Raw genomic sequence first — 16,841 nt, 5'->3', positions numbered from 1 at the left:
AATTCAACTCCCGGATCCAAAAATATCATAAAACAGAGTGTTATACCAACAGATAAAGTAATCCTTCCACCATTGTATATGAAGTTGGGACTTGTGAAACCATTCGTTAAAGCAACGAATACTACAAAGAACAAAGCTTTTATGTACATATTTAAAAAATTTCCTAAACTGTCTGATGCGAAAATAAGAGCAGATGTTTTTGATAGACCGCAAATTAGAAAACTTTTGAGAGACAATGAATTCCAAAAAATAATGACTAGGGCGGAGGAAGCAGCTTGGAAAAGCTTTAGAGATGTTACGAAAAAATTTCTAGAAAATAGGAAAGATGCTAATTATGAGACTGTAGTTGAAAATATGGTACACAATTTCAAACAAATGGACTGCCTAATGAACCTTAGGCTGAACTTTCTTCATTCTAAAATTGAGTACTTTCCTAAAAATTTAGGGAATTTCAGTGAAGATCATGTTGACAGATTCCACCAGGATTTTAAAGATATTGCAAAGAGATATCAGGGTGTTTGGGACAGCCATATGTTATCAGACTACTGTTGGTCTGTGAAGAGAGACCCGTCAAACCAACACAAAAGAAAAGCACCAGAAAGGTCATTCACAAATAAACGAACACGGTATCACTCTAAAGCTGAAAATACATGAAATGGCTACTTACATTTTCTGAAGTTTTTTGAAAATTGTGACAGGTGAGGGTACACACGTAAACCAAGCACCCCGAATTGTGAGAGGCGAGGGGACTCACGCAAATCAAGCACCCCAAAGGAAACAGAAGCCTGTTACGTCCGCGTTCTTGTTTCTGGGTATCCCTAAATGTAGGTTATCACGTTGCGGGAAGTCTGGACCTTCTTGAGCATTCGAATTTCTGCCAAACAAGAATTAAATCTCGAGGATAAGTTTTGATTGTAGCTTTCTGAGATCACGGGCTTTTGAGCACTCACTTAGAAGTCTTTTTGTTGTTACGGTTATAGCGCTATAATATTGTGGAGTTTCTGGGTTATACGGCTATAGGGTTTTGGGATTATAGGATTCTGGACTTTTGGGCTTGTGGAGTTTTGAGCTTTTAGATTATATGAAGTTATGGGAATGTTGAGTTAACATCCGAGTTAACATCGATGTTTTCTGAGACTAGAAAAAAAACCCTGACGTGATGGGGCAAAACATGTTTCGGATTCGGTTTCAACGACCCAAAAAACATATAATCCACTTGGTCCGGTTTAAGGAACCCTCCATTCATTTTTTTTGACCTGTGTAATGGGTCAGGTCTTACCAGCCTGACATAATCAGCACACTGGTCTCTCTCTTTTGCTATTTTCCAGAGAACCCTCGCCTATTTGCTCGGAACATGACAGAAGTTTTGTTGGCTTAAATGAACAATAATAAATTGAAATTTAATTTTAAATTCATAATGATAATAAATTTTTTTTACAGAAACAATCAATTTGAAAACAGAATTTTAAATATTAAAGAAACAAAGACAGAAGTGTACAAGGAAGTTGCTCTACTTGTATCCAAACTGTAATTAAATATTTTCAGAAATACATTTTACAGTTTTAAAAATAAAAACGCTACATTATTGATAACTGATGAGCTTATTTATCAAATGGAACATGCATAATTTTTAGTATAAATTTTCATAAAGACATGAACTTAGAGAATTAGAATTATAAACGATAAAATTAGGACACCTTGTATATTTAAATGTCACAAACAGAATAGTTGGTAAGGTTTTCAGTTCAAATTACAAATTTACAAATATGCATTTGTAATTTATTTGTTTATCTGTTCCTCTTTGCTGCTTAAAACCCTGTCTACAGATGGTTATCATTAAAATCCAATTTCCTAATTTTCAGATAACAAGCTTAGAATCATACATAATCAATACATGCACCAGATCAAATTGGACTATTCTGCATCTCATGAGGTACTAATTCATCTGATACTTAAGAAATTATCAATTTTACCAGTGTCCCGTTACCTCGGCTTTCTTCCTGCAATAATAATGATTGTGTCTTAAAAATCTAGGATATGATAGCGAGCATGTTAACGGACTTCCCTGGGCTTTTTTTCTAGGTTAAGTCTAAAAATTTTAATTTTGCTAATGATGTGTGTGTGTATTTTGCGGTTATGTCTGTTACAATTCTCTACAATAATTATTCTTTAGTGCAACTGACAACATCGGTACGACCTGGTCCATACAGGGTTTAAGGGCGAGTGTTTCGAGGACCCTGGATTATTAAGGAGCCGTCCATGCTTAAATTCATCAGCCTTTCGATATTCGGTTTGTGGTATTAATTCTTGTGCAATTACTTGCCTACTATTGGTGACTGTTAAATATATGGAATCGATTCTAATTGAAAAATGAGGAGTTCTTCGGCTGCTTTCAGTAAAAAGTCAGTTCGATGTATCTTATAGTTTAATTCGACTTAAAAGCTAACTTCTTTTATAGGTCTATATAAAGAAGCTTCACACATGTTAAACATATTCTCTGGTGATTTTTTCCACCACCCAGGTAAATTTGGTTCCAATCTTAGAGTCCACTCAACCATCTCAAAATTCTGCGCCTGAATGTGATACATTCCTACCTTCAGGAGAGGGCCTGTTTTAGGTGGACCTAAGTTTGTAGAACAAAAATTAACATTCATTGAATATATTTAAACTAGTAACTTAGAAATTTAAACATTTTCATCAAAAGGTATTTTTCGTGTAGCTCGAGTTCAGTTTGTGATAAGACCTACGAAAATTATATCCAAAATCCTGAATTGAGAGGAAGCAGTTCTTCCAACTTGGTGTTTAATTTAGGATTTAAAAAACCATGAAAAACATTTACGGATTCCGGATTAGTAATGCATAACGAGCATATACATTTTTTTCGAAATCTCGGCAGGTGTAATTAAAACCTCGAACACAGCATTCACCACATCGAGACGAACGATCATGCAGTCGAGATGATCTTCTCGTTTCGATGGAATTTTTTTATTGTCAATTATTTTTCTCTATTACATTTCAGTTCCAGTTAATCATATTTCAAGCAAATCTCGATTCTGTCCAAAAATTATCGATATGCATCACTATTCCGGAGATCTTACTAAAAATTTCCAAACGTGTTTCAGGCGAATTTTAATCGGTTCAGGTCGGTCCAGATTTGGCGTTTCAGATGCATTTGGACGTTGCATAAAGTATGTAATTTTTTTTATTTTAAAAGAATAAAAATTGATTTTCATCAAAAAAATAATAGCTAAATTTTCCTATAAAGGGGGTCGAACAAATTTTGTACGGGAAATTTTTTGTGTCAATAAGGAAATTACTGTTCCGGTAATACGTTTTGCTACTTTCGAGAAATAGTATAATATTTCGCATATTTTTTTATGCAAGACTTGGAAAAAGGATTCGAGTTGTGACAGATCACTGTTCTGTGGCCAACCACTGAAAATATTTTTTTTTATTGAGAGGTGGAAAAGATTTCGAGATTTGACTAATCACTTTTCTGTAACCAAATACTGGACAAGGAAATTAAAGTACGGCAATAAATGTATTAAAAAATTTAAACGCCGAAACAAATTCTGTATCTGCATACACTAGACTGAAAGAATTAATTTTTGAATCCCCGAAAAATGAATTTTTAACAATATACATAAATTTTAACTAAACACTTAAATTTTTTAAACGAAAATAGAATAGTTGAATTTTATATTCAACAAGATAAATTATTTTTAACTAGGAATATTAATTTTCCACCGGAAATATGAAATTTTAAAGACATTAAGTAAATGTGCAAACAAGTAGTTCAATTTTTAACAAAAAAATATTAATTTCATACCCGGAAGAAGATTTTTCTAGGAAAAAGCCCAATTTTTAACGGAAAAATTAACAAACTAGAATAATCAAATTTTCAGTTATAAAAAATGTATTCGACAAAAAAAATTTGCTACAATTGGTTGAATTTTTAACCAAAGAAATCATGTTTCAGCCATAAAGATGAGTTTCTAAAGAAAGATATTAATTTTTTACTGAACGCGACACAATTTCAAACAAATTATATAAATTTTTGAAAAAGTGGGTTATTCGAAAACTGAAAAATATACATCTCTTCTAAAAACGTTATACTTAAATTCCCAATTATAAAATTAATTTTGATCTAAATTATTGAATTTTTAAACAAATTGTTAAACTACAATCAAAGAAAGGTAAATTTTAAACACAGGAAAAATTGCATCGTACAATTTTCCATATTTTACTTTCGATTTTTAAATATAATAAATTTTCGAAAGAAGGAAAAATAAGAATATTTAATAAAATAGTTGAATATTCAAGCAAAGGAATAATTTTTTTTTTAATTCATCAATAATAATAATTTCTTACAAGAAATAACAAACACTGAACAAATTAAATTAATTTAGAAAAAATTATTTGAATATTTAACCGAAAAAGATACATTTTGAAGTAAAAACGAAATACCTACCTCTCCATTTTAACAGTAAATTTTGAAACGAAAAACAAGAAGTTTTCAAGAATATATTCGAATTTGCAGTAAAAAAAAGGAATCTTAAACTGAAGTAAAGATTCTTGAACCAAAAAATTAATTTTTATGAAATCAGATCAATCTTCAGGATTAGTTAAATAACCAACCAAATTTTTTAACTTTAAACTAAGAAAAAATAATTTCAAAATAAAATTTGGTTTAGTTAAATTTTCAGTGGTAAATAATAATTTTCTACTAAAAAAGCTTTTAACAAAATGATAACATTTCCGCTAAAAGGTTAAAATAAGTTGAATTTTTAGGCAAAAAAATCAATTTTTTAACTAAAAAGACGATATTTGAATTAAATACACAAATTTCGGCTGAACAGTTGGAATTTTTAAAGAAATCGAATAGAGCAATTTTAATTTAAGGCATATACAATAAGTTTCGAAAAGTGAGAAAAATATTTTTTAAGAATATAGTTTAATTTTAAACAAAAAAATATTTGTTCAATAACAACAAAAATTAAATCTAACCGAGCATATCTATTTTCTAGAAAAATAACAACTTTTAAAGGAATTACATGAATTTATAATTAAGAAGTTATATTTTCAGCAACGAAAGAATAATTTCAGTCTGAAAATGGAATATTTCAATTTCCAGCTAATATGTTAATTTTCGAATAAAGAAATAAACGTTTCTCAAATTGAACATTTCAAGTTGTATTTAAACCAATAAATGTTTAAATTAAATAATGAATCTTCGGCAATTATCTTTCAGTAGTAATTTTTTTGAGAAATAAGCTATGGAAATTTTTTTTAAATACCAGGAGAGTCTTTTAAATACCCCAATATCACAAATCTCATCGGGATTCTGATGAAGTCCTTTAAAAATTTTTAAAAGTTTCTTGGAATCTTTTCGCATATCCTAAGCATCATAAGTCCTATAAATTAGTTTACTATCTTCCAAATTTCTTCAGATTTCTTTAAAACTACATGAAATTGCTTTTTAATCTTCTAAGATGCTCTAAAATATTTCAAATTCTTTAAAATCACTTAAAATATCCAAAGCCTATTAAAAATCGTCGGAATCTTCATAATTATCCTTGGCAGATTTTGGCAATGGATCAACATTTTTAAGACAATAAAATTTCAAAACCTTTAAAATATTTTTATATCCCAGAAACTTGTTCAAATCTCTTGAAAACTCATTGCAATCTTTAAAAATATCTTAAAATCCTTCAAATCTTTTGAACTTCCTTGATTTTATTCAAAGCTGATAAAAATTCCTTCAAATTTTTCAAAATCCCTTAAATTGACTACAATCTATTGAAAATACCTGGCCTTGTCTCAAACATCCTAATATTCGAATAAGTTTAAATCTGTAGAAGGGCTTTGAAATATTTACCAATCTTTTTAAATCCTGTAATAAACTTCAATTATTGTGAATAAATTCATTGCAATCAACTAAAATATTATAAGATTGCATTAAATGACATGAAATGTAAACATATTTTTTTTTGAACCTTCCAAAATATTTAAATTTTTGAAAAATTTTAGAGAAAGATGTGAATGTTATTAAAGTCCCATCCTGAGAGGCTATAAAATCCCTTTAAACAATGGAAATCGGGAAAATCTTATAAATTTACTTCGAAATTTCTAAAAAAATTATTTGCATCATTCGAAAGTGTTGAAAGCTTTCGGAAATCCCTTTAAGTCATTTTAAATATTTTAAAATCTAAGAAATCATATGTTATTTAACTCCAAATCTTCAAAAATTCAAGAAACTTCTTTACAACCGCATGGAATTGTTTAAATTGTGTAAAATCCTTAGAAATATTTTAAAATCTCTCAAAATTATAGATTACGGAGGTAACCTATATAAGAGTTATTCTTCTAAAATTGAAAAACTATATCAATAACTAAAGAAAAAGCATAGTTTTTAGGATAATTTTGAATTTATAAGTTAAAATTAAGTAATAAATATTAATAAAATGAAATTTAGACTTTAAACATAATGATAAGGAAAATTTTAATTTTTGTCATTTAACAATCTACATTGTAGGTGAAATATAAAATTATTTGTCGGAATAATATATACTTGACCAAGTGCATATTATTTAAATAATGGTAAATTTATTTAAACAAATAATTTTATTGTTATCATTGATTAAGCAATAAAGTCAGGGAAATACGTTCATTTTAAAATTTCACTGCAAAAAAATTTTAACACATTAAAATTGTTTAAACAATTGCATATTAGTAAATAAATTACTTAACAATATACTGAAAGCCGGAATTATTTGTAATTTATTATCACGTTTAAATATTATGCTAAAAAAGTTGACTTTTCTCATGTTAAATCCCTGAAAAAACTCCATGGCCTTTACGCCCCCTTCCCAAAAATTTTAACCGATTTTTCTCAAATTTAGAGTAGGTTATTTTTTAGGCATTTAAACAAAACTGGGAGATGAGGGCAGAGAGATTCGAAAAAAAATCCACCAAGTATAAATGAGAACTACCCTAATAATTATATTGTAACAAAAAAGATACGATTTTTATTTTTCGTACTATCATTTTTGAAATTTTTCGGAAGTCTCATTACTTTATTTCTAGCCATAATATCCACTGTCTTGATTAGTTTTTGATAAAAAATGATTATACAAGGTTGCGAAAAAGTATGTAAACCCCTAGAAATCTCGGTGGTTTCTTAAAAAAAAAACACAAAAAGAAACAAGGTCATACCCTAGGTAACTTTTAACATTCTCATTCATGAGAGTGTTATGTAATCATCCAAAATGTTGACCTCTGGTTTTTAACGGAGCTTCACCTTTTGGAACTCACAAAGTCTGAAAATCATACAATTTTGTCGGCGTATGTCTGTATGTCTGACTGTATGTATGCTACCTGCTTGTGGTAGCCACGGCAATTTTTGAAGGATTTGTCCAACCGAATCAGCCGTTGATGCACTTTTTAAGGCTCCTAAAACAAAGGTACTTGCAAATTATCCAAATTAAATGTTCAATTTCGATTAAAATTTGAAAATTTATATACTTTTGACATTTTTAAAAATGTTCGGAACAATAGAAAAACAATTTTTTTTTAATAGTTAAATAAATTTCATTTAAATTATCTACTAGATATCGCATTATTTAGAAACTCTATGAGTTACATTTTTCAAATAGACAAAACTTCAAAAAGTTAAAGCTTTTCTCAAATTTAAAAAAAATGTTATAAGTTACAAATTTTTGTCACATCTTCTGGTACACGGCTTCAAAAACAAGTAAAAGTAATTTAATTTCCAAATGATGGCTGTAATTCCTCAGAAGTTTAAATCATAGTTTTAATTTAAGTTATTATATTTATGATATTTAAAATATATGGTTAAAGTTTACGCACTAAAGGAAAAAAAGCGAGCGCGAAAGTGTACCTGCGTGCTCTAAGGGTTTTTGACCTTTATTTGACCTATACTTGTCACGTTAACCCTTGATCTCAACATGTACCAGAACGTAAAATTCCCCACTCTTTTCGATTTTGGCATTAAAAATAGGGGTTTCCGTTAAAAAAATCTGACTTTAAAATGACCTTGAAAATAAGTTTGAAGGTCAAATCCAAGGTCACCATTAAATTCCTCGTTGAAATTCACCTAGGGTATGACATTCTTTTTTTCAATAAACAACCCAGATTTCTAGGACTTTCCATACTTTTTCGCCACCATGTATAATTAAACGTACTTACCTGGTAATATTCGATTGCCACAATTTTAAAGTCCAAAATAAATCAAGAAGAAAAAATTAACAACTGTTGGCTGTAAAGACTATAATATATTTTTGGTTCAGAATTTATTCCGTCTGATCGAAAGTTCCAGTATTTCGTTAAAAATTATATTACTTTGATGAAAAATTTCTTTAAATCTTTATGTTTTCAAGAAAATAAATTAAGTAATTTTTTAAAACTATTGAAATATAATAATGGCCATTTGATCTTTCAGGAAGCCCTTTTAAATAATTGGAAATACACTAAAACATTTTTTATTTTATAAAGTCCTTAAAAATCATTCTAAATTTAAAGGAAGGTAACAATCAAATAATTTAAACCTTTTTATTTTGGTCCATATATTGACTTTAAAAGTGGAAAGTGGTAAATTGATGGAAAATTTAAAAAATTTTTAAATTTTTAAAAATTTAAAAAAAATTTAAATTCCTAACCGTATTCAAAAAATTGTAATTTTTTTTTCGTAAATGTAACCAAATAAATTCATCTTCACCGAGGTACCATATTCGAAAATTATTTTTCTTTAATGCTATTATGTTTTACATTGCCTTATCTCTACCTCGCGTAAAATCTCATACCAAAAATTTATTTGATTTAATTTCATTCTTATTTAGTTTCATTTAATGTTATTTCTTTATCACAATTATAGAAAAATGTGTTGATTACTTCCGAAAATTAATGAAATAAGAAGAGCTTCTGTCAATTAAATTGAAACTAAAATAACAATCTTTGTGTTAAATGAAAGGAAAAAGGTTTAAATATTTCTAATTGCTTTTGAAACAAGTATTTTAGCGAACGCCTGTGGATGTTCAAGGTTTTATTTTTTTACAACATGCACATATTTGGGATAAAATATTTCCTTCAAAGAAAAAAAAATTTATATTTTGAGAAAATAATTTCATTTTTGAAAATAAAATTTGTCCACGCACAAGTCACATGCCTGAGAATAAAGAGAGATATTATTAAAAATACGTCTTATTCAAGTGCACTAAGCTAATGTTAATTATTTCAAGGTCTGTTTTGTTATACCTGTAAAATTCAATTATGATTTTAATACAAATTCTACACGCGTATCAAATTGTTAATTATTTGTAAGGGTTTACCCACAAATAATTTTTAACGAAACTGCCATATAAGCATAGTGTTACTTCATAATCTACAATTCAGAAAAATTTTAAACTTGTACACTGTCTATATCAAGGATAGATCTATTAAAGGAAAAAGAAATCTTCCGATCAAATAAAAACTTCTCTCCTGTAGTTGTTGTTAAAAAGTTGTTATTCTTAAGAGAAAACCGTTTAGACTCTTCAGTTCTTAATAAACAATTATCCAGATCAACCAGTGTCATAATGTTGCTTCAAATTGTTGCTAAAGCTTTATCTTTATCTACCATTGTTAACATAATTTGTTGTTCATAATTTCTTTTTATGAATTGTTTATAAAAATTGATACAAATAATGACCATCCATCATCAGAATGTACTTTCATTTTGTTTATTAATCTTTGAGACATGATGAAACTTTTCACTATCTTGATATTTTCTTTAACGACGAGCCATTATTTATTTATTGTAATTATCTTGGGTAGCATTTTTGATATTTGCCCCTTATTTTTTATAACTAATGTTATGAACAAAAAAGCTCAATTAGGATAATCGATTTTTCTTAATTTTTTTTATCAATCTATGGCACGAAATAAAACTTTTCAGTCTCGTCCTTTTTTTTCTTAAGACATTTCTTAAGACATTTTTTCTTATGAGCAGCCATTATTTATTCATGGCCTTAGAAAAAATGTATTTTTTATATGACAAAATCTTTCTAAGGTTGATTAAAAAAAAAATAGGTCGCTAGCAACTTGAAAATTGTGGCTTTTAAGGGAGGGTGTGTTTATACAAAATACATTATTTATAAGGCCATAAATAAGCAATTGCTCGTCGTACGAAAAAATATCACGAAAGTGAAAAGTTTTATTTGGTACTATAAGTTATCTCAAAAAGTAAGAAAAATTGATATTCTTAATTTGCCGTTTTTGTTTATAACAACAGTTATAAACAATACGGGTCAGATATAAAAAATTCTACACAAGTTAATTACATTCTTTATGGTAAAATTAAGTATATCAAAATGGTGATCGCTAATAACTTGAAAACTCTGGCTTTTAAGGGAGGGTATGCTTATAAAAATACATTGTTTATAAGGCCATAAATAAATAATGGCACCTCGTGAGAGAAAATATCGAGATAGTGAAAAGTATAATTATGTCTTAAGGATTAATGAAATAAAGTTGACGTCAATCCTGGTAATTGATGGATCAGAAAAAGAAATAATGAACAAGAAATTATGTTAATAATGCTAGAAAAAGCCTTTGCGACAATTGGAAGTAATATTATGACACTGGTTAATCTGGATAATTGTTTATTAATAAATGAAGAGTGTTAACGGTTTTTTCTTAAGAATAACAACTTTTTAAGAAAAATTAAGGAAGATAAATTTGTATTCGATCGGTAGATTTATTTTTATTTTTAATATATTTATCCTTGATATAGACAGCGTACAAATTTTACATTTTTCTTAATTAATAATTAATTATATTTCGTCGTACGAAAAAAGTGCAACATAAAAAATGTTTTATTTTTGCTTAGCCGGTTATAAATGATTTTATAATTTTTTTCTATAAAAAATGAAATTGTTTTACAAAATTGTTTAAACAAAAATTGACCGATATTTGGAAAACCTATCTAAGATATTCGTAATCAGGGGCCTTTGTTTGGCCTTTTAAAAAACAGTAATCTAAGTAATCTAAGGCAAAAAAACACGCATCCTGTCATTCATCCAACATCGAAAATCAACTACTTTTTGTTAAGAAGTATACACTCTTGTATATTTCGAGCGATAACTCATGAACTTTTAAAGATTTCAAATCTTTACTTGGTTTAAATGAGCAATAATAAATTCCAATTCGATTGGCAATTTAAAATAATATTAATGATTTTGGACTGAAACAACAAATTTAAAACTAGAATTTTAAGTATTCAATGGAGAAAAAAATGTACAAGAAAATAGCTCTATTTGCAGCCAAACTGCAAAGAAATATTCTTAGGAATACTTTTGAGAGTCTCGGTAATAAAAAACACTTTATCATTGGTAATTGATGATTTTATTCACCCAATTGAATATACATAATTTTCAATTTATTAACCAAATTAAATAGGCATAAGTTTTTATAGAAATTTCCAGAAACACATAGAAGCAGAAGAATTATAATAATAAACGATAAAATGAGAACATTTGGAAAGTGTTAAGGTTACGAATAGAATAATTGGTAAGTTTTTATTTGCAATTACAAATTAACAAATATCATCTAGGAATTTGTTTGTTTATTTGTGCCTCCTTGCTATTTCATACCCTCAATCACTTAGCATCATTTGCGGACTGTCATCATTAAAATACCATTCCTGATTTTCCGGTACAAGCTTGTAACTGCCCATATATGTTAAAAAAAACAATGTTTTAAATAAATCGATCAGAAGATGTCCATATACAATTCCTGAATTGTTTTTTGGAATTTGTATTCAAAGCGATTGGAGTTCGGCTTCTTAAGGCCATGTGACGAGAGGGTCACGTTACTAAACCTGGTCTTTAATTTTTCTTTCCCAGCTTACGTCTAAACGAAATGAGGTATCGCTCTGAAAGTATGGGAAATGAAAGAGGAGGTAATAAAATCCATGTCTCTTCTATGTTCCGGTGGAAATTTTGAGAAAAGATTTTTTCAAAGAAAATACCACTTGAAGTTTTCTTTCCCAACTTACGTCCGCACGGAATGAGATATCGTGTTAAAAATGTGGCACGATAAATAAAAGACATGCAAGAATGTGTCTCTGGTGCTAAATAATTAGAATAGTGGAAAAAGTTTTTTTTTAATTACAATTTTGGAGAAATACCACCCGTGCTGTAGTCAAGCCCTGCAAGCAATTTGCAATGTTGTCAATGGGCTAGTAATGAGGTTTACATTTATCAAAGTGGGGCAAAACAGCAAAAATCGCTCACGAACATTATACGCAAATAATGCACAAACTAATTTTTGCACTTGAAATGCAAATAAACATATTTGGTCTGACATACGTATCAGTCTGGTATCAGCTGTGTCAAAGCAACACTAGCGCGACGAGTAGACAACTTCGAACTTCTAGGGGTTTGTAGGTAAAACAGATTGCATGATTACCGTCAGAGAAAGTTAAAAGTCAAACTTCTGTTGTAAAACCTAAATGTGTCTGTCGATAATCATTATTTGCATAAATAAACTTTTTTTTTCCTCAAACTCCTTGCAAGGCTACAAACGATCCTTTAATATTTATTAACATTTCCTGAAAAACTTTCCGCGTCATTTAAACTTTTATTTTTCAATATAGGTGAAAAAATATTGATCTTAGTGCTGACTTGATCAGCTGTTACACTCATCACATGGCCTTAAGGGTAAAATTTTAAGGCTTTCGTGGACACTGGATCACTACGGAGCTGTCCATGCTTAAATTCTTCAGCCTCCCGTTTTTCGCTTTCTGGTATTAATCCTTGTACAATTACTGCCGTACTCCTGGGAATTGTTAAATATATGCGATCGATGGCAATTAATTGAAGAGGAGTTTTTCCATCCATGCATATGGTGAAATGCCAAAGGGGCACATACTTTACACCATCCAATATTACCTCAGCTATTTTCGGTAAAGAGATAGTTGGATGTACCGTATATTTCAATTTACCCGAAAAACTAGTTGCTGTTTCAGGTCTATATAAATAAGCTTCATACATTGTAAAGATAAACTCTGGTGTTTCTTCCCACCAATGAGGTAAATTTGGTTCCAATTTAAGAGTAGAATGAAGTATATCAAATTCCCCCTTCGGCTTATGGTTCATTGCTACCGTAAGGAGAGGGCCTGTTTTAGCTGGACCTAAATTTGTAGAACAAAAATTTACGTTCATGAAATTTATGTTAACTAGTAACTTAAAGATTCAACAATTTTTATCAATGAAGTATTTCTCGAATATTGTAGCTCGAGTTCAGCTAGTGATAAGACCTACGAAAATTGTAACCTAAATCCTGAATTGAGAGGAAGTATTCCTTCGAACTTTTTTTTTTAAGCTAAAAAAACGTGCGAAATATTTTCGAGTTTTCGAGATATGATCCACAATTTCCAAACGTGTGTCTAGCAAGTTTCAAACTGGGAAATTGATCAGGATCTACCGGTTCAGATGCACTGGGAAACTTCCATAAAGTGTGCAAGTTTTCTTATTCAAAAATAAGAAAGATTTATTTTTAACAGAAAATGGAATAGCTTAATTTTCCTTTCAGGGAAGATCGAGAAAAATTTGTTGTGTCAATAAGAAGCTTTTCTTCCATCCTACATTTTTATAACTCAAGACTCTTCTTTGATTCTGTTTAACCTCCTCTTTAATACATACAATACTTTAAATCATTTAGCCTACAATGTTCGAACTTCAGGAAAATAAAGTGAAAATTTTTTGTTACTGAGGTTATTTGAACTCATTGGTAATCTTAATTACTGATTGCACACTCAATTAACAAAAATATTTAATTTAAGATGTAACCTAATTGTCATTAATTAGTTATACATAAATAAATTCTTCTTTGCAATTCTCAATCACAGAACAGTATTTTCTCTGAACTAAAAATAATGACAATTTTCATGAGAATGATATTCATTATGGAAAATTACTAAATATTGTCGATTAGTAGCTCATTATAAATATTTTCTCAATAATTAACAAAAGTATGTGTATGCAACAGTCATGTAGGTGATTGAGAATCACAACAAATTATAAGAATAAAATATTTTCTATCGCTAACAAGAAATATTATGAATTAAATAACAAATTTGAAAAATATATTGAAATATATATTCAAGAATTATAATTGAATTTTCTGATATTTATTAATTTTTAATTAGAGTCTACATTAAATTCAAAGTAGGGCCTAAATTTCAACTCTGGTTGGAAAAGGTTTTGAAATCTGGCTGATAAGTTTGTTGTGACTAGAGACCGCACTACAAAATTAAAATACGGCAGTAAATAAAAATTCTGTATCTTTATACACTACATTGAAAAAATTCATTTTCAATAAAAAAAATGAAGTTCGAACAAAATAAAGAAAGTTTTAATTAAACTTTAAAATTTTTTAACCGAAAGTAGAATTAAACTAATATGCAAAAAAGTACTTCAATTTTTAATCAAACAGATTAATTTTATATTACGAATAAAAACTTTTTACAAAAAAGCCTAATTTTCAACAAAGAAAGAAAAAAACTGGAACTATTATATTTTCAGTTATAAAAAATGTATTTAAAAAACAAAAAACGTATTAATTGTTTACTAAACGAGACACATTTACAAACAAATTATATAAATTAGAAAAGTTGTTAATTTCTGAACTAAAAAATATAAATCTCTATTAAAAGCGGAATATTTAAATTTGCAGTCAGAAAGTTAATTTTCATTCAAATTATTGAATTTGTAACAAAACTGTTCAACTCCAATCGAAGCAAGGGTAATTTTTAACATAAAGAAAAATTCACTATTACAATTTTCCGTTTCAACAATTAGTTTTCAACTAAAACTGTTTTCAGTAGTTTGCAAATTTTAACTCGAAATGAAATAACTGATTTTTTCCAAAGTAATACATTTTCTAATGCAACAAATATGCGAATATTTAATAAAATAGTTTGATATTCAAACAAAGAAGTAAAATTAAAATATAAATTAACAATAACATTAATTTTTTACGTGAAATAACAAAATCCAAACAAAATCCAAAAATTTCGTTTCATAAGTTAATAAAAATTTGTTTAAAATGGAATGTTTAAATTTATATTTTAAGTACTTAATTCTTTTCAAAGAAAAACAGAATTGTCAATAATATTAATAAAATTGAGATATTGAACATTTTCAAACTAAGAATGAGTACTTTCAACCAAAAATGTAACAGTTGAATTTTTGGTGGAAAAAATAATTTGTCAATTCATGAAAAACGATATTTGAAAGAAATACATGAATTTGACCTGAGCAGTTTAAATTTTTTTTAAATCGAATAGTTAAATTTTCGTTTGAAGCATCTACAATATGTTCCAGAAACTGTAAATAAATTATCTCGGCAACATAGTTTAATTTCAAACTAAGAAAATATATTTTAAATAACAACAAAAATAAATTTTAATCAGGGATACTAATTTTCTGCTAAAGAGGCACAATTTTCAAAGGAATGCCTCAATTTATAACTAGGCAGCTACATTTCCAACTATGAAAAATTAATTACATCCTAAAAATGGAATGCATTTGAAGCTAAAATTTTAATTTTTGAATGATAAACCAACCGATTCTTGAACTAACATTTAAATATGTATTTAAACAAATAGATGTTGAACTAAAATAATGAATTTTCCACACAAAAAAAATATTTTTTAAAACCATTAGTTCAATTTTCAGAAAATTAGTACAACTTGCAATTCCGGATACGATATTCAGGATAGATAAGAAGATAGATAATAAATCTGAGATATTTTCGATGATAGACGTAACCGCGCACATTTTCATTCTTTTTTAGGTAACCCTTGAAGATTTCTGAGTTTTTTTGCCTTAGATTAAAGATAATATATTAAACACAGGATACTGTAAATTTCAGATTTCTTTCACAATTTTCCTAAATCATAGCACGAACTAAATTTGAAATACAAAATATTATATTATAAAACATTTTATTACCTTTCCCACCACGACCTCCTTTCCTTTTAGGAGGCATGCATTTTGATTCCTGCAGGAAAGCAGTAAATGCGAGAAGAAGACTGACAGGTCCAATCTTCATTTTTTCTGACACAAAAATACGGAGAAGCACATTGAATTCAAAAATAGATTGTCAAGAGTGACTTGAAAAATTCCCAGTAATTATAGCAACTTTTAAAACGTTGAAGTAACTCTTTTCGTTTAAACTAGAAAATAACTACAGAGGAAGGAGGAAAATTGAGGAGTTCTGAACAAGAAGGCGACAAGCGTTCGAGAACGAGTAAAAATATTGTCCAGGCTGTGACGTCAGGTATCAAAAGTGAAATTCGAAATTTGAACAAACCAAAAATATAGTTAGATAGCTCTTGATAAATGAACCTGAGTCTCTATTTACAGTTTTTCTCTCGGGCTTCAAATTTTCCAGTGAATATATAAAAACTGACTTTTGTTCCTTGAAAAAACCATGTTTTTTCACATTCAACTCGCCGTATGTAATTCGTTTATCAACTAATTAACAAATTTCTTTTTGAATTTTATTCGTGACACAATAGCAGAGGCTACAGTGTCCAAAAAAGGTCGAAAGTTAATTTCTGATGTTTTTTTTTAATCCGAATGTAAAACCACATTTTTAGACTTTCACATTAAAAAAGTGAGCACGGAAGTTTGAGCTACGACAAACTTCAAGCGAACGAATTTTCCGCCAATATTTTGGCCAACTTTTTGGAAAATCTCAATTCGATTTGATTTTTAGTTCCATAATTACAGCGAGTTTATTACGAGCTCGCGACGCGACACCACAGGATTTTTCAG

This window comes from Belonocnema kinseyi, chromosome 2, assembly GCF_010883055.1.
Source record: "Belonocnema kinseyi isolate 2016_QV_RU_SX_M_011 chromosome 2, B_treatae_v1, whole genome shotgun sequence".
NCBI classification, from domain to species: domain Eukaryota; kingdom Metazoa; phylum Arthropoda; class Insecta; order Hymenoptera; family Cynipidae; genus Belonocnema; species Belonocnema kinseyi.
The sequence above is the reverse complement of the archived record's forward strand: the minus strand, read 5'-3'. Positions refer to the sequence as shown.